Below are 17,303 nucleotides of genomic sequence, written 5' to 3' on the forward strand. Positions count from 1 at the left end.
ACACACACACACACACACACACACACACACACACACACACACACACACTTGATCATCTTTGTAGTGTTTAGATAATTGCCTTTGTTTGCAAAAACCAAATAAAGATATGATTCTTGACTGTGTTCTCTGTTGTTCTAATACCATCTGCCCCATACAGTTGGCTTAGCTCACCCTTGTTTTTCTACTTTTCTCATGTATCAGGCACTAGTTATACGCTTTCACCCCTTCAGGGATTCTTTATGACAAGAATGTAAAACATGTTTTAAAAACAACTTAAACTCTCCAGAGGGAAAGCAAATGAATGGAATTCTTTCTGGGATGTGCCAGGGACCATGGCAGGAAGACTCTGGACTTACTCGATGCCCATTACTCCAAGTGCTAGAGAGAGAGAAAGTGAGATAAAATGGAAGGACCATTGTGCTTGCTTAGAGCTCATCACAGAAAAGTGATGCATAGTTAATGACCTTTTGTGACAATCTTATTCTTACGATCTAGTGGGGCCATATGTGCCCTGCAGTGACAGATGGTCCCAATCTGCTGTTGCCAGATAATGGCTTGTTTAGAGGCACGGCGTGACTGTGTGACAAGTCTGGGCTGGACCAGCTGTTTCCCCTGCAACGAAAGTGTGGACGGGCTGAATGAACACAGCAACAGACTTTATAAGATGTGCTTCCACTATACATGGTGGTATCCACTGTTTCTCATCACTGGCAAGAGAACTGATGAATATATTTCTTCAAAAACATATACGCCTTTCCTTCGCCCCTCAACCAAGAGTACTGATCTGGGGGTCAAGGGACCTGTATTTTAATTTCATGGTGTTGCTAACTAGCTGTGTAACTATGGATGCTTCACGTAAATTCTCTGAGCTCCTGTTTCCTAAAAGGGTCTGAATTAGATCATTTTTGAATTCTTCTAGATTTTGCTCTCTTCAATTTTTGAATCCAAATTGTGGGCCATAATGAATTTACCAAGTGTTAGATTCTCTGCTAAGCCCATACTAATATTATTTTATTTAACTAACACAGTGGCCCTAAGTGGCCATTATCATTATTATTCTTCATTTTAAAGATGGAGAAACTAAGTAACACAGAGCCAAGTAACTTGCCTAAAGTAAAATGGCTAGAACAAGGCAAAACTAAATTGGACCTGGCCCACACTTTTTATCCCCATGCTATACTGGATACTGTATATACTGTGTCAGTTGGAAAAGAGGCAAGGCAAGAAAGAATTAAGATGTAAACAAATAAAAAGATTGATGATGATGTGACATTGCTGTTTCCCCTCTTTGCATGTCATTTGTATACTTGTGATAAGTTGGAAGTATATGCTGTCAGGGAGGAAGAATTTCCTCTGCCCTTCAAGGTCTTTCCTGCTGGACTAAGAATCAAATTGGCATGAGACAGATTGACAGGAGAAAATCAAACTTAATTTCATATGTACGGGGAATCAGCACAGGTGAGGAAATTCCAAAGACAGGCAAAATGAGATATATATGTCATTCTGGAGAAGGAGGTAGAGATATGGGGCTTCAAAGGGAAGGAATGCAATTCACAGGAAGATGAAAAAGAGTAAATGTTTGGTAATCAAATGTTTGCTGGGCCTTTCAGAAACAATGAGACAGAGGACTTTGGTCAAACAGGCCTTGCTAGGTTCCTCCCTGTCTATCATACCTAGTTCATAGTATAATGTAGTTATCTATGGTGATAGCTCTCTTCCAGAGCAGCTCCCCTATCTAAATCTTTTCAGGCAGTGGGGGAGGTAAAGAGCATTTCCTCAGTCTGCTGGTTTTGATTGCTTTTTAATTCAAAATAACTTTCATGCCCAAGTGGCCCATCTTGGGGCAGGCTGCCTGTGGCCCCTACAATGCCGTAATCCATTTTAGGACCCCACCATTCAGATACTTGCCTCCCCTCCTCACTGAGTGAGCCCTGAAGAACCAGGCTGCTGGGGTTCCCATGTTGTTTATTTGGAAGAACCCCATTGATGTGCCTCATTGGGGGCACTTCAATATGTGGGAGGGCCAGGTATGGGAGAATGGTCTTTTCTAGGAAAAAGCAAAGAATCCGCAGCACTCTTGTTAATGTATCTCTGTGTGCTTAAGTCACATGTACAGATTTGTCATCTGTTAAGCCGCTTTATTTTAGTTCACATTTCTGAAACCTCTCATTATATTGGTCTTGTGTTTCCTGGTCATATGAATTTTGAGACAGTGATCCCTTTCTGTGAAGAATGACCTCATTCTCCTCATAGAAAAATTACTTTGGCATTTGAGCAAATAAGAATTAAATGGAAACCCGAACCGCTTCTCTGATTGCAGTAAGCTTCTCCACGCAGTAGCTCTTCAGTGTTTTGCTATGGACATTGAGTTATGTTTTTTTTTTTCTCTAGGCTCAGATTTATTTTAAGAATATAATATAAATATTGTTTAAATAAGCCCTTCCGCATCAACTATGGGATAAAAGATCGGCTGTGAAAAAAGACTAGATATTTAGTTGACCTTGAGGTTAGAAAGGCTCTTTACTAAATTTAGGCCAACTTCATTTTCAACTGGGATTTGAGTCTCAAGAGGCCTTTTTTTTTTTTGAAGAAAACTTGTGGGTATTGCCAAATACTGCCACTGTTGGGTCTAGGGAAGAAGGAGGTGTCATGGCTTCCATAAGAGGCTGCCAGCCCTTCTGTATATTTACAGATCATATTACTTTGGTCACTCATCTTCCCATATGGTGTTATTAGATTTAGGCCCTCTTGGGCCTGGCATGGGGAGGATGGAAGACTCTTTAGAGACCTGCAGAGAAGAGTGATGGTATTTACTTGGTGGCAAGATGTTGAGTGCTGTGGTAAGTATTGCAGAAAGCCAAGCTCTGGGGCCTGCGGATGATACCAGAAGACCTTGTGAATTAGAAAAGAGAAAATTGAGACCACGAGGCAAGACTGGCACCTCTGGCCTTGGTTTGAGGGAAGCTAGACTGGAATGATATATACTAAGTTGACATTTTAAATTTAGAAAATGGTTTTCTGTGGACATCAGCTGGCGCAGGCAGCTGTGTAAATTAGTGAAGTATATCATTGCTGGTGTCACACCTATAGTCATAGCAGTTCAGTGATTACATTATAGATCAATTGTATTGACAGATCCGGCTGGGTCAATAAAGTTGCTGTACTACATGCATTGTCTGTGGAATATTCGTGCGGTTTAGGTGGGTGCTCTCTGCCTTTGCATTATGATGTCAGGGATTCTCAACCTCGACACTCTTGACATTTTGGGTCAGAAAATTCTTTGTCATAGTCGGGCGCCTGGGTGGCTCAGTCGGTTAAGCGTCCAACTTCGGCTCAGGTCATGATCTCGCGGTTTGTGAGTTCGAGCCCCGCGTCGGGCTCTGTGCTGCCAGCTCGGAGCCTGGAGCCTGCTTCGGATTCTGTGTCTCCGTCTCTCTCTGCCCTTCCCCCACTTGTGCTCTGTCTTTCTGTGTGTCAAAAATAAGTAAAATGTAAAAAAAAGAAAATTAAAAAAAAAAAAGAAAATTCTTTGTCATAGGGGAAACTACCCTATGCACTGAAGGATGTTTAGCAGCACTCCTGGCCCCTACCCACTACATAATCATAGCATTCTCTGCAGTATGATAACCAGAAATGTCTCCAGATGTTGCCAAATATCCTGTAGGGGGAAAATTAGCCTCTTCTCCAATTAAGAACCGCTGTATCAGATTCACACTGACCCGTAGTATTAAAAACGTGTGTAAGGTGATGCACACATACAAACATATCCTTCTTTCTTTTTCTACAACATGAAACTAATAGCAGTCTCTTACACACAATGAGCTTTGGATATATAGAATATTAACAAGAATTTTTATTTAATAAAATTATGCTACCTCTCTTCCTCTTGAAAAGCTGACTCATCTCAAAGAATGATGTGATACCAGGAATGATGTATGGAGGATTATAATTGCCATAGAGAAGTTGTTGAGAAGAGAAGTTGTTAAACCAGACTTGCAAGCATTTCTTCTGTTGAGTGAGGTAATTGATGGAATGAAATCTGAGAAAACAACGTAAACATTTTGGTTCTACCAAGCCATCCCTATGACATGTAGAAAACTTGTTGCTGAATTTTTAGAAAACCTATGGATAAGTTCAGTGGATTGCACTCTTTCATTTTATTTACTTTTCCTTTGATAAAATCCTTATTTGTTTTGAATTAGTGGATGATGTGAGGACAGCAAAAAAAGCTCCCAAGGGAGGCTTCAGGGACAAGTGAGGGAGGAGATATTTATAGGTTGGGGCACTTCGTCAAAAATTTTAGGCCCATAAAACCATAAGATGGGAAGAGACTTTAGAAGCCCAATCACCTATGCCCCCCAACTCTACTGCAACTGATCATGTTAAGGGATTATATATTGATAAATGGGTGACTAGTTATCTGCTCTCTTCTTACACTGAAGCACCTGGCACTGTTACCAATCCCCTCCTCAAAACGCAATCTTGTCTAGGATTCCTATAGAGGTTCCTCAAAAAGATTAAAAATAGAAACGCCATATGATCCAATAATTCCACTTTGGCTCTTTACCCAGGGAAAACAAAATCATGAATTCAAAAAGATATATGCACCCCTATGTTTATCACAGCATTATTTCCAGTGGTCAAGACACGGAAGCAACCTAAGTGTCCATCAACAGACAAATGGATAAGGAAAATGTGGTATATACACAATGGAATATTACACAGCTAGAAAAAAGGATGGGATTGTGCCATTTGAGACAACATGGATGGACCAAGAGAATATAATGCTAACTGAAATAAGTCAGACTAAGACAAATATCTTACGATTCTACTCATAATGGACTCTTAAAAATGAACAAGCAAACAATGAGCAGAATCAGAACTATAAATACAGAGAACAGACGAATGGTTGACAGAGGGGAGAGGGGTGGGAGGTTGAGCAAAATGGATGAAGGGGAGAGGGAGATAAAGGCCTCCAGTTATGGAATGAGTAAGTCATGAGAGTAAAAACCAGAGCGTAAAGAATACAGTCAGTGCTACTGTTAACAACAGTGTCATGGGGCAGACGGAAGCTACAGTTGTGAACACAGCATAATGTAGAAACTTGTCAAATCTCTAAGTTGTACACCTGGAACCAGTGCAGCATTGTGTGTCAACTATTCTCCAATTTACAAAAAAAGAGAGAGACCTTTTCATTTTCTCTTATGCAGGCTCTTCTCTACAAGCCTATAAACATTGGAGTTTTGCAGAGCTCTGCTTCTTTTCTATATTCCCTCCATAACTTATTTTACCAGGTCCCAGTGTATACTTCCAGCCCAGAACTCTTCCTTAAGCCTGACTCATATATTCGTTTGTTTTCTTTTTTTTTAATTTTTTTTTTTCAACGTTTTTTTTTTTTTTATTTATTTTTGGGACAGAGAGAGACAGAGCATGAACGGGGGAGGGGCAGAGAGAGAGGGAGACACAGAATCGGAAACAGGCTCCAGGCTCTGAGCCATCAGCCCAGAGCCCGACGCGGGGCTCGAACTCACGGACCGCGAGATCGTGACCTGGCTGAAGTCGGACGCTTAACCGACTGCGCCACCCAGGCGCCCCTATTCGTTTGTTTTCTTAACATCTCTTCTTCGGTGTTCGATAGACACCTGAAATTTGATTTGGCCAAAGTGGGGTTAACTCCACCCCTCTCTCTAATCTACCCGCCTCCAGTCTTCCCCGTGATGGTTAATAACCCCACCTATTACTCAGGCCCCACATTTAGAATTCATCCTTCATTTCCCTATTTCCTTATACTAAATCTATCAGAATCTCCCATCGGTGCTACCTCTTATATATAACCTGCATCCTATCCTATTCCATCATTTCTAAGCTCTGAACTCTAGACCAAGCCCACCAGCATCTCTCAGTTGATCTTGTTTCTATTCTGCCCATCAACTGCAGGTGGTCAAAAGTGATCATATGTATGGCATACCAAGCCATTTCCTGGTCAGACTCTCCAATGGCTTCCCATTACACCAAGAATAAAATCTAAATCCATTCACATTGTGCACGAGTCTTAGAAGAACCAGTGTCTGGCTCCCTCTCTGGCCTTATCTCCTTGTCATTCCTTTCTCTCTAGCCAACCCTGGACTTCCCTCTACCTCTTTAATAGACATCAAGCTTATGTCCATCTCAGGCCCTCTGCCCTGTTTCCTTCTGCCTAGACTGCTCTTTCCCAGATCTTCACATTGCTGCCAACTTCTAATCATAATGATCTCAACTAAAGGCTGCTCTTTTCCATATCCTATTTCTCTTCCTCATAGTCCTTATTACATCATACATTATCATAAGATACCTTATTTGTTTGATTACGTATTTACTGTCCATCTCCCTTGCAAGAAGGGAAGCTCCTGGAGAGGCTCTGTTTATTTTCTCAGTGTCTCGCAAATAGTAGCTATCGAATAAATATATATGTATTACCTGGCCAACATTCTACGATAAGGCAAAATACAGTTATTCTGACCACAGTTTCAACTGGCTAAACGGAAGTAGCAAAGCGGAAGTTGGCTGGTTCAGAAAAAGTTTATTTATATATCTCATGGGTGTAGATGGAAACAACTGGTTCAAATCTTAGTTTCCCTTTAAAAAACGTTGTCTTTGACATTTGATGGCAGGAGCCAACCCCTAAATTTGGCTGACATATTGAATAGAGTCTTCAGGTATCTGTGTATCATGCTCTAAGGTTTATCTTTTAGGTATTTCCAAATAGTGTAAATAAAAGTGGAAATCAATCCTCAATGGCCTAGATTTCTACAACAGACACTCCCTACCCCCATCTAAAAAATAGAAAACACACGGGGCACCTGGGTGGCTCTGTTGGTTAGGCGTCTGACTTCGGCTCAGATCATGATTTCACCGTTTGTGGGTTCAGGCCCCACATCCGGCGCACGGCTGTCAGCACAGAGGTTGCTTTGGATCCTCTGTCCCCCTCTTTCTCTGCCCTCCCCTGCTCACACTCTCTCAAAAGTAAATAAACATTAAAAAGTTAAAAAAATAGAAAACACAAAAATTTTAAAAATGATTCCATTCCCCACTCATCATATTTCCACGGAGGGATAGGAAATTTACTCCATGCCTTAGGAAGGCAGATCTTGGGAGGGACTCTTCCAGATTCCCTTAGCCTTTTTACTCATGCTCATCAGACCAGGAGTTAGCTGGCTAATGAGTTTGAAAGTAAGAACTGAGCATGCACAGCTAAGTTCCTGCATGTGTCTCTTATTTCTATGTCTACCCACTGAAAGGTGCATTCTTATCTGTTCTGTGCCACAAGGTAAGCTGTCTCCTCTGGGCATGGCATGTGGATATTGAATGCTCCCAGTGACTGCAAGATAAGGCTGCATAATGGCGCAGCATGCAAGGAAGCTCACTGAAGCTACAGAGCGAAGATAAACCCCAGTCCCACTCTGTCAATAATAAATGTGTCATGATCTCCGTCGGTCTTATGCCTGTGTTTGTTTTTCTGTTGGTTTTGAGCTTGGGCAGAACAGAGTGCTGTCCTTTATGGCCCCTTTTAGTCTCCAGGTAAAAGAACTACCTCAGTCTCATAAACTCTAGTTTAAAAATTGCTAGTAAATTGTAACAAATATTCAAAGTGTTTCTGAAATCTCACAGCTAGCATTTTTAACCATAAATTCAAATTCCCAGATGATTTTTGTATGGTGACAACTGGGGTGCCATGAAGGTGTCAGAGCTGTGGTGAAAAGGTGACGTTTTAAAATCAATAAGACAAAACACCATGTAGCTTCGGGTAGGCCACTGAACTCCTTAAAGTTCTTTTTCCTCGTAGAACTACAGTAATAGTACCTACACTTCCCAGGCCTGGTGGCAGGCTTAAGTGAGATTATTATGTGCATGAAGTGCTTCCATAGTGCCTGGTAATGAGTAATGAATAGGTGCTTGATAGGACCTAGCTCCCATCTGCCTTCCTTGTGCCACATGACTGGAAGTTAACCAAAGTGTTAAGACTTGGGTGATGTCTATCTGTTATTCTCATGAACATTTGTGTTACTCTTATCCCTATTAAACGCATTCACATTTAGAGTATGATCTTTCCAGTGATTACACGGACATGTGAGGTGCATGCATGGGCGGGACTGATCCTCTCAGAGGTGAGAAAGGACAGCTTAGATGGTTCGTCAGTTTGCCCAAGGTCAGTAAAATCAGGCCTCAGACTCAAGCAGGACTCCAAATCCAGGAGTCTTCGCACCATGCCTTGCAGCCCTGTGCCATTCTGTTTGAGAAGCATGTTACTTACTGGGAGTAACATGGGAAGAGGCAGTATGAGCATATCAAATCTATAGTGTTAGAATAACTTTTGGATACATATTCTTACGTTAGTCAGGTATTCCTTCCCTGTTATGTCCTTTTATTATGGTGTCTTATTTTCTAAAAGTTTGTCTTCTTCATCCATTTATTTATCCATTCATTCACCTATTCATTCACTAACATTTTTTGAGTCCCTACTATATATATCAAGCAGCGTAAGAAGTACTGCAAATATAAAAAAGCTGAAACATGGTCTCTGTCCTCTAGGAGCTCATGTTGCTGGTGGATGGATATGCAAATAAACATAATACAGGGTCCTGGGTACCCGGGAGAGGAATGTACCAGGTGTAATCTAGCTCTGGGAGAAATTGATCAAGGAAGCCTGGAGGTGGCAGGGTCATAGGCAGAAGACTTCTTCGAGAAGATGCTTGAATTGGGCACTGATGGGAAGGAGGAGTTGGCTGCTCCCTCTGAGCCCTGGTCTCTCATCTGTGATATGGTGATAAATTAGTAACTACCTCACATGGCTGTTAATGTATATAAAGTGCTTGGTTCTGTGCCTTGCAAGAAGTAAGCACTCCATAAATGTTGGCTGTTGTTATTATTACCATTTCATTCAGGAAAAAGCCATTTCATCGTATGTCTGACTTCACACAGTATATATAGTAGAATAAAACAAATACTCTCAAATTTTTTAGACATTGGTTCCAGAAATGAGCTTAAAAGCGCACACATACTTGCAGATACACAAATTCTAGGTAACACTGGGGAGAATAACTTTTACATTTTATTTATAAAAGCTTGAAAGAAACCTGTTACCTAACTTCTTCCTCCCTACCCCCTCCTTCGTCCATTGCTGTGGCAGGCAGTATTAAAATGGAAGATTTCTTATTTCCTGTCCAGAAACTGCTGTTCTGCCCAGAGTGCTTCTGGTGTGTCCAACAGAGTTAATTTCAGTGTGGTATTTTTTTTTTCTAACCTTTGGGATGTGGCCAGCCTTTGTGAAGTTCTCCTTCACCATGGAGAATTGCATGTTTAATTGCAATGTGAAAAGACATGAGACACACAGAGTATCCTAACTCAGGATGGTCATTATGTGAGGATGTCTTAATCCTCAGGAATAAGCCCGGTCCACAGGTTAGATGCCTTCTCAGGGCAGCAGACTTCTGAAAGTCCTGAAGCTACCCTGGACCTTTGTGAAATGAAGCTTTCTGTTAGTCATCTTCACACATTTATTATCCCATTTCTTTCCACTTTCTCAAATTGCCTCCATAAAGCAGATGCCCAGGCATTGGAGGTGTATGAATATGCTGTAGAAAAAAGTATGGAGAATTTTGTTGATTTCATGTTGTTTACTAGCCAAGAAGGGATGAAATGACAAACTCAGACTCTTGGGACAAATGAAGACTAGGGTTGTTTTTTTTCTGGGCATAGGGATCCAGATAAGTCAGTGGCCTCAAGTGAACTTAGTCCAGTGTTTTATCTTATTTCCTACTGGATAACAATTCACATCTCCAAAGCCCAGCCGAGAGAGCATGGCTCAGTTGGAATTTAGAGGATCCACAGACTGGGTTGGCACGCCAACTATATCACATTTCTCCTCTCAAGAGAGAAAATTCTGGGCTGCTAATAGCCACAGTGTTTAGCATTAGTGGGGCCAAAGGAGAGAGCACTTGAGGGAAAACCCCCGAACTCTGTGACTGAATTGTACATTGATAGAGGGGTCTGTTTAACCTTCTATCAGGCCCCTAACTTAAATATATCACTCTTCTCCTTTATTTCATAGGCTCATCTCATACCTTTGACATACAATAGGAAATAAGTTGATGTGTGTGCATGAATGTGGTTAAGAAATGTAAGCTTGCCTGATAAAAGCAAATACACTTTCAGTCATACATGTTCTGTTGGTGATGCTAACATGATACTTTTAATTTTAATATAATACAGTGTTATTTCTACATACATAATTTTCAACATTGTTAACAAAACTGAAGCTGCACCAGAAGCAATAAATGTTGATTTGCAAAGGAATTAGGTATTCTGGTGGTTACTATGCAATATGTCAGCTGCTGAAATAGTAGAAAAATACCTGTCTTACCTTTTATTGCATGCCATATCACGTTGTTCACACTGTCCAACCGCAGACTTATAAAATATATGATACTGTTAGGTGTGAGGCTTAATAAAATTTTATTATTATTGTTATTACTATAACTGTCAATTACAATTAAGAAATTGTCTCAGATTCAAAACAAAATAGCCATGGTCTTTGCTTATTCAAAGATATTTAACTATGTGTTCCACGTATCCTGAAACTAAGTTACACAAATGACTAAGAGCAATTGAAATAGATAGAGATCAGTATAGACATTTGACAAATTGGGAAAGAGGTATATTTTCTATTGGATTTAAGCACTTGGGTTTTGTGATTCAAGATTTGTTTTAGAATTTAGCTCATTTTTTGCACATGAAAAATGACATTAAGTTCTTTGCCCCATGGCCTCAGGAAGACTGCTTCATTTTAAACACTTCCATTTAGCAGAAGAAACAAGAAGGTGTAGACCCAAAAACTCACTTTGGGGCAGCTGGGTGGCTCAGTCCGTTAGGTGTCTGACTTCGGCCCAGATCATGATCTCATGGTCTGTGAGTTCGAGTCCTGCATCGGGCTCTGTGCTGACAGCTCAGAGCCTGGAACCTGCTTCAAATTCTGTGTGTCTCCCTCTCTCTCTGAGCCTCCCCAGCTTGTGCTCTGTCTCTATCTCTCAAAAATAAATAAATGTTAAAAAAATTAAAAAAACTCACTTAGATATAAGATAGGTACATTTGGGGAGGCAAAATATGCATTCTTATTAAAAACTCAAATTTCAGCTCTGTAATTAGACAGCTCTGGGTTCAAGCTAAGTGCCACCTTTAGTGGACAAGTTATATGATCTCTCCTAGATTTCAGTTTCCTCTGCTGTTAAAATGGCAATAATAAAACCTTCTCATATAGTTGTTAGAAGAATAGCTAAGAGGCTTACCAGACTACTTAATAAACATTCAAAGAATGATAGCTCTTATTGATATTATTTTGGATGAAGAGGTTTGAGAGTACTAAGGAACAGGAAATTCTCCTGAATCAATTCAAAGATGACTAAATGTTCTAAAGAAAGAGCATTTCTTTAAATTAAAGGAATATTTTGTTCTGTTTCTCATGTCTGTGGAATTCTGTATAGCTAGGAATATAATCATAAGAACCTATCATCCATGTTTGTCATGTCATAATACAGGATAAACTGTTGGACTTCTCTGTATTTTTATTTATGAGAACAACTAAAAATTGAAGGATGAGGATTTAGAGTTGACTCCATTTCTCTGGTTCCCCCCCCCCCACCCCACCTCCACCCTTTAAGTTTGGTGGTTAAAGAAAATCACCCAGATCCAGGATGAGTTGAGTGATTGTAAAACTGTCCCAACCACAGAAATCATGAATTATTAATTGTATCTGTTTACAGGAAATGTGTGATATCAGTCCAGTTGGCATAAGAGAGTAAAAATGGCAGCAGTAAATTAAACATATGGTAGCTAAAACGAACAAAAGTGCTTTTATATTTATTTATTTATTTATTAATGTTTTTATTTATTTTTGAGACAGAGAGAGACAGAGCATGAACGGGGGAGGGGCAGAGAGAGAGGGAGACACAGAATCAGAAGCAGGCTCCAGGCTCTGAGCCATCAGCCCAGAGCCCGACGCGGGGCTCGAACTCACGGACCGCTAGATCGTGACCTGAGCTGAAGTCGGACGCCCAACCGACTGAGCCACCCAGGCGCCCCCAAAAGTGCTTTTAAAGCAAAATTATTTACATTCAGAGCAAACTCTCCATTTTTCTACAGCTTTCATAATTGTTTTTATCACTCCTCTCTGTGTCCTACCATGTCCTCATTGTTTTCTGAAAAAAAGCACCCGAAATAACTCAAGCTACCTAAACTTTCTTTGGCTCACACACCATGTGCATCAATGGAAACAAACCTTGATGTCCCGAGCCTAACTGTGGAGCGATGATTGATACTTGAGCCAGAGTCAGCCCTGAATTGGTTGGACAAGGCAAAGGTCAGCTACAACAGAGGTGGCTTGGTATCAGCTGCCAATGGGACTAATTCAAACTCAATGGGCAAAAACCCCCAGTTAGAGACTGGAATGGATAAATGAAAGAGACACCAGATATAGTGAGTTCCTTCTGTTTATATGATGTCCAAAATGGCCCTGTGCTATTGTCTCTTCTCCATGAGGCCAGCTGTACATTCCAATCTCAGAAACACTTGGAAACAGAGGTAATTGGACTGCAAGATCTCACATCCTATAACCACATCCTGAAAGGATGTTGAAATAGCAAGCACTGTGGGCACAGAACATTTATTCTGCGAGCTCTTTAGACAAATGCCCAGAGGTGTTTTCTGCCTCCTTTTCCAAATCAGTTTTGAGTTTTTTTGAAATTCTGGTCCTGTTGAAATGTGCCCCAAGTACGTGCTGAATCTGAAACCAGAGCACCCAGATCACATTCCCAGCTGCTTCCCCTAATCACTGGGGGTGACTAGTGGTCGTTTCTTAACTTCTTATAATGACAATTCAATATACATGTCAGAGGACCTGTTCTCATTCTGGTGCTCTGATGCCTTGACGTGTCATTATCACTTAAGAACCATGTCAGAAGAAATTTGTTTGTAATAGGATTTAAATAATGAAGTTCACAAATGGGCTCACTTAAAAAAAATAAAGCATTTTCAGTTTTTCTTTCACAAGTGCTTTTTGTTTTTTGGGGAAGCTTTATTGAAGTATAATTGACCTACGATAAGTCATATGTATTTAAGGTGTGCAATAAAATAAGTTTTAACATGTTTATACATGTGCAACCATCACCATGATCAAGGTCCCATCATCCTTAAAAGTTTGCTCATCTGGGGCGCCTGGGTGGCGCAGTCGGTTAAGCGTCCAACTTCAGCCAGGTCACGATCTCGCGGTCTGTGAGTTCGAGCCCCGCGTCGGGCTCTGGGCTGATGGCTCAGAGCCTGGAGCCTGTTTCCGATTCTGTGTCTCCCTCTCTCTCTGCCCCTCGCCCGTTCATGCTCTGTCTCTCTCTGTCCCAAAAATAAATAAACGTTGAAAAAAAAAAATTAAAAAAAAAAAAAAAGTTTGCTCATGCCCCTGCTCCTGGTCCTTCACTCCTCCCCACTACCCAGGCAACAACTGATCTACTTTCTGTTACATAGATTGCTTTGCACTTTCTAGAAACTGTATAAATGGAATCATGCAGTATGCATTCCTTTCTGTCTTCTTTTACTTGGTATAATTATTTTGAGATTTATCTTTGTAGTTGTGTCAATAGTTTCCTTATTGTTGAGAAATGAATAGGTGTTTTGCATTTCCATATGAATTTTAGAATCATTCGTCAATTTCTAAAAAAAAAAGGTTGCTGGGATATAAGTTAGGATTGCATTGAATCTTCAGATTAGTTGGGGGTAGGGGGAAGAATTGACATGGTTGTAGTCTGTTCAGGCAGGTATAACAAAAATACCATAGATAAGGTGGCTTATAAATGACAGATATTTATTTCTCCCAATTCTGGAGGTTGGAAGCCCCAAGATCAAGGCATAGGTAAATTTGGTGTCTGGTGAGAGCCTGCTTTCTGGTTCATAGACTGCCATATTTTCGCTGTATCCTCACTTGGCAGAAGGGGCAAGGGACTCTCTCCGGCGTTTCATGTATAAAGGTGCTAGTCCCATTTTTGAGGGCTCTACCCTCATAACCTAATCACCTCCCAAAGGCTCCACCTCTAAATACTGTCACATTGTGGATTAAGTTTCAACATATAAATTTGTGGGGACACAAACATTGTCTATAGCAGACATCTTAAATATACTCAAGCTTTTAAAAAAAACAGAACAAAAAATATTCAAGCTTTTGACCCATGAATGTGTTATAATCTCTCCATTAATTTAGGTGTTATTTAATATCTCGTAGCAATATTAAGTGTTTTTCAATATATATATTGAAATCTATGTTGTCAGATTTATCCTTTAGTGTTTTTAATTTTTTTTGATGCCATTGTAAAGGATATATTTTTTTAAACTTCCATTTCTGATTGTTCATCGCTGGTATATAGAAATACAACTGATTTTTATAAATTGGACTTGACTTCTGCATCCTTGGTAAAATCACTGTTGGGTCTAATATTTTTGTGGTTTCCATCAGCTTTCTACATAGGTGATCATGTTGCCTATGAAAAAGATAGTTTTACCTCTTTCTTTCTAGTCTGGATGCCTATTATTTATTTCTGTTGCTTTATTGTCTTGGCTGGAACCCCCAGTTTAATGTTGAATAAAACTGCTGAGAGCAGCTTCTAGTCTTGTTCCGGATCTCAGGGAGAACATTCAGTCTTTTACCACTGAGTATGATAGCTGAGGATTTTTTTATAGATGCCTTTTGTCAGATTGAGGAAATTAATTCCCATTCTTAGTTTGCTGAGGGTTTTTGTAAGGAATGGATGTTGGATTTTGTCAAATGCTTTTTCTTTTTCTTTTTTTAAATATAATTTATTGTCAAGCTAGCTAACATACAGTGTATACAGTGTGCTCTTGGCTTTGGGAGTAGATTCCCATGATTCATCACTTATAGCAAGATGGTGATGTTTTTTTGTTTGTTAATATGGCAAATTACATGGATAATTTTTGAATGTTGAATCAATGTTGCATTCCTTGGCTAAACCATATTTGGTCATGATGCATTACCTCTCATATATTGTTGGGTTTACTTGATAAAATTTTGTTAGCATATATATGTTCATGAGAAATATTGCACTGTAGTTTTCATTTCTTGTAATATATCTGGTGTTGGTATTATGGCAATGCTGACTTTATAGAACAAATTGGAAAGTATTCTTTTCTATTTTTTGGGAAGACTTTGTATTGCATCGGAATTATTTCTTCCATAAATATTTAGAAGAATTAACCAGCGAAACCTGCTGGGCCTGGAGTGTGTGTGTGTGTGTGTGTGTGTGTGTGTGTGTGTGTGTGTGTTTTGTTTTTTGTGGAAAGATTTTGAACAACAAATTCAATTTCTTTAGTAGGTCTATAGCTATACAGGTTATCTGTTTCTTTAAGTGAACTTTGTTAGGTTACATCTTCAAGGAATATTTCCATTTCATTTGCAGTGTTGAAATTATTGGTATAAAGTTCTTGATAACATGATCTTAAATCCTTTAAAAATCAGTAGAATCTGTAATAATGTCACATCTCTTATTTTTGAGATTGGTAATTTATATCTTCTCTCTTCTTTCTTCTACTTCCTCTTTTTTTGGATCAATCTTTAGAGGTTTATCAATTTCATTGTTCTTCTGCAGGACTAACCTGTATCTCACTGATTTTCTCTGTTGTTTTCTGGTTTTGATTTTATTGATTTTTATCTTTGATGTTTATTATTTCCATTCTTCTACTTTGAATATAATTTGCACTTTTTTTAATGTTTATTTATTTTTGACAGAGACAGAGCATGAGTGGGGGAGGGGCAGAGAGAGAGAGGGAGACACAGAATCTGAAGCAGGCTCCAGGCCCTGAGCTGTCAGCACAGAGCCTGATGTGGGGCTTGAACTCACGGACCATGAGATCATGACCTGAGCTGAAGTCGGACGCTCAACCGACTGATCCACCCAGGCGCCCCTATAATTTGCACTTCTTTATCTAGTTTCTTAAGGGGGGAGTTAAAGTCATTGATTTGAGATCTCTTTTTTTTTTCTCTCGAATGGGGAAGATTAATGCTGTGCATTTTCCTTTAAGTAATGCTTTACTAGAATCCCACGTTTAAAAAAAAATTGTTGAAGTACAATTGGCATACAATGTTATATTAGTTTCAGACATATAACATATTGATTTGACAATTCTATACATTACTCCTTGCTGACCACGGTAAGTATCGTCACTATCTGTCATCATACATTATTGCAATATTATTGACTATATTCCCTATGCTGTACTTTTCATCTCCAAGATTTATCTATCTTATAACTGGAAGTCTGTACCTCTTAAGCCCCTTTGTCTATTTTGCTCACCCCCCTCCCCCCGCCTCCCCCACATCCCCTCTGGCAGCCACCAGTTTGTTCTCTGTATATAAGAGTCTGTTTGGTTTTCTGTTTGTTCAGTTGTTCGGCTATTTAGATTCCACACATAAGTAAAATCATATGGTATTTGTCTTTGTCTGAGAAAGAATTTTGATACATTGTGTTTTCACTTTCATTCAGTTCAAAATACTTTATAACTTATTTTGCAGTTTCTTCTTTGACCCGTGGGTTGTAGCAAAATCACAGAAGAGACAAAGAGATAAAAGAGGATTAGTTTGAGATAAGAAAAAGGATGCTGTCTCTGGGTTGAAAGGAGGTAAGAAAGATGAAGACACAGTTGTGAGTGGAGGGAGGAAAAAGAACTGGGAGTTGAGCGGATCCTCCCTGATCTCAGTGTTCTTGGTGAAGACAGAGGAAAGGGCATCTACTGAACATAAGGGGATAGGTAACATCCTGACTCTGGCGAATTTGTGGGGAACAGTAGTGAGAATTATGGACGCATAGAAAAATCTTCGAAGTAATAACTGAGGATGAAGATCATAGAGTTGTAGAAGCATGCTGTACAGTTTTTCTCCTGCTTTTCCTGGATGCCTGAGTGTAGGATCGGGGGAGCCAGCAGATGTAGGAATGATTCAAGTTCAGGATTTCAGTGGATTCATTTGGAGGAAGCACAGTGGAGAGAGAAAACAGAAGTTACTGATAAAATAATGATGGAAGAGCTGGTTTAGGTTGAAAAGGGAAGGGAGATGAAGTCAGGAAAGAACGGATCGGTCAGGGAAAATGCATGTGTGGGGAAGTGGGTCAAAGGACCAGTATTTTTTTTTTTTTTTTAATGAAGTTGAAATACAAGTTTAAAGGAGTTAACAGGAAGTTTACATAGGTTGTGTGGTCAGGCTGTGGGATATTGGAGAT

Source organism: Herpailurus yagouaroundi, unplaced genomic scaffold, assembly GCF_014898765.1.
Source record: "Herpailurus yagouaroundi ecotype Mexico unplaced genomic scaffold, PumYag 182, whole genome shotgun sequence".
NCBI lineage: Eukaryota > Metazoa > Chordata > Mammalia > Carnivora > Felidae > Herpailurus > Herpailurus yagouaroundi.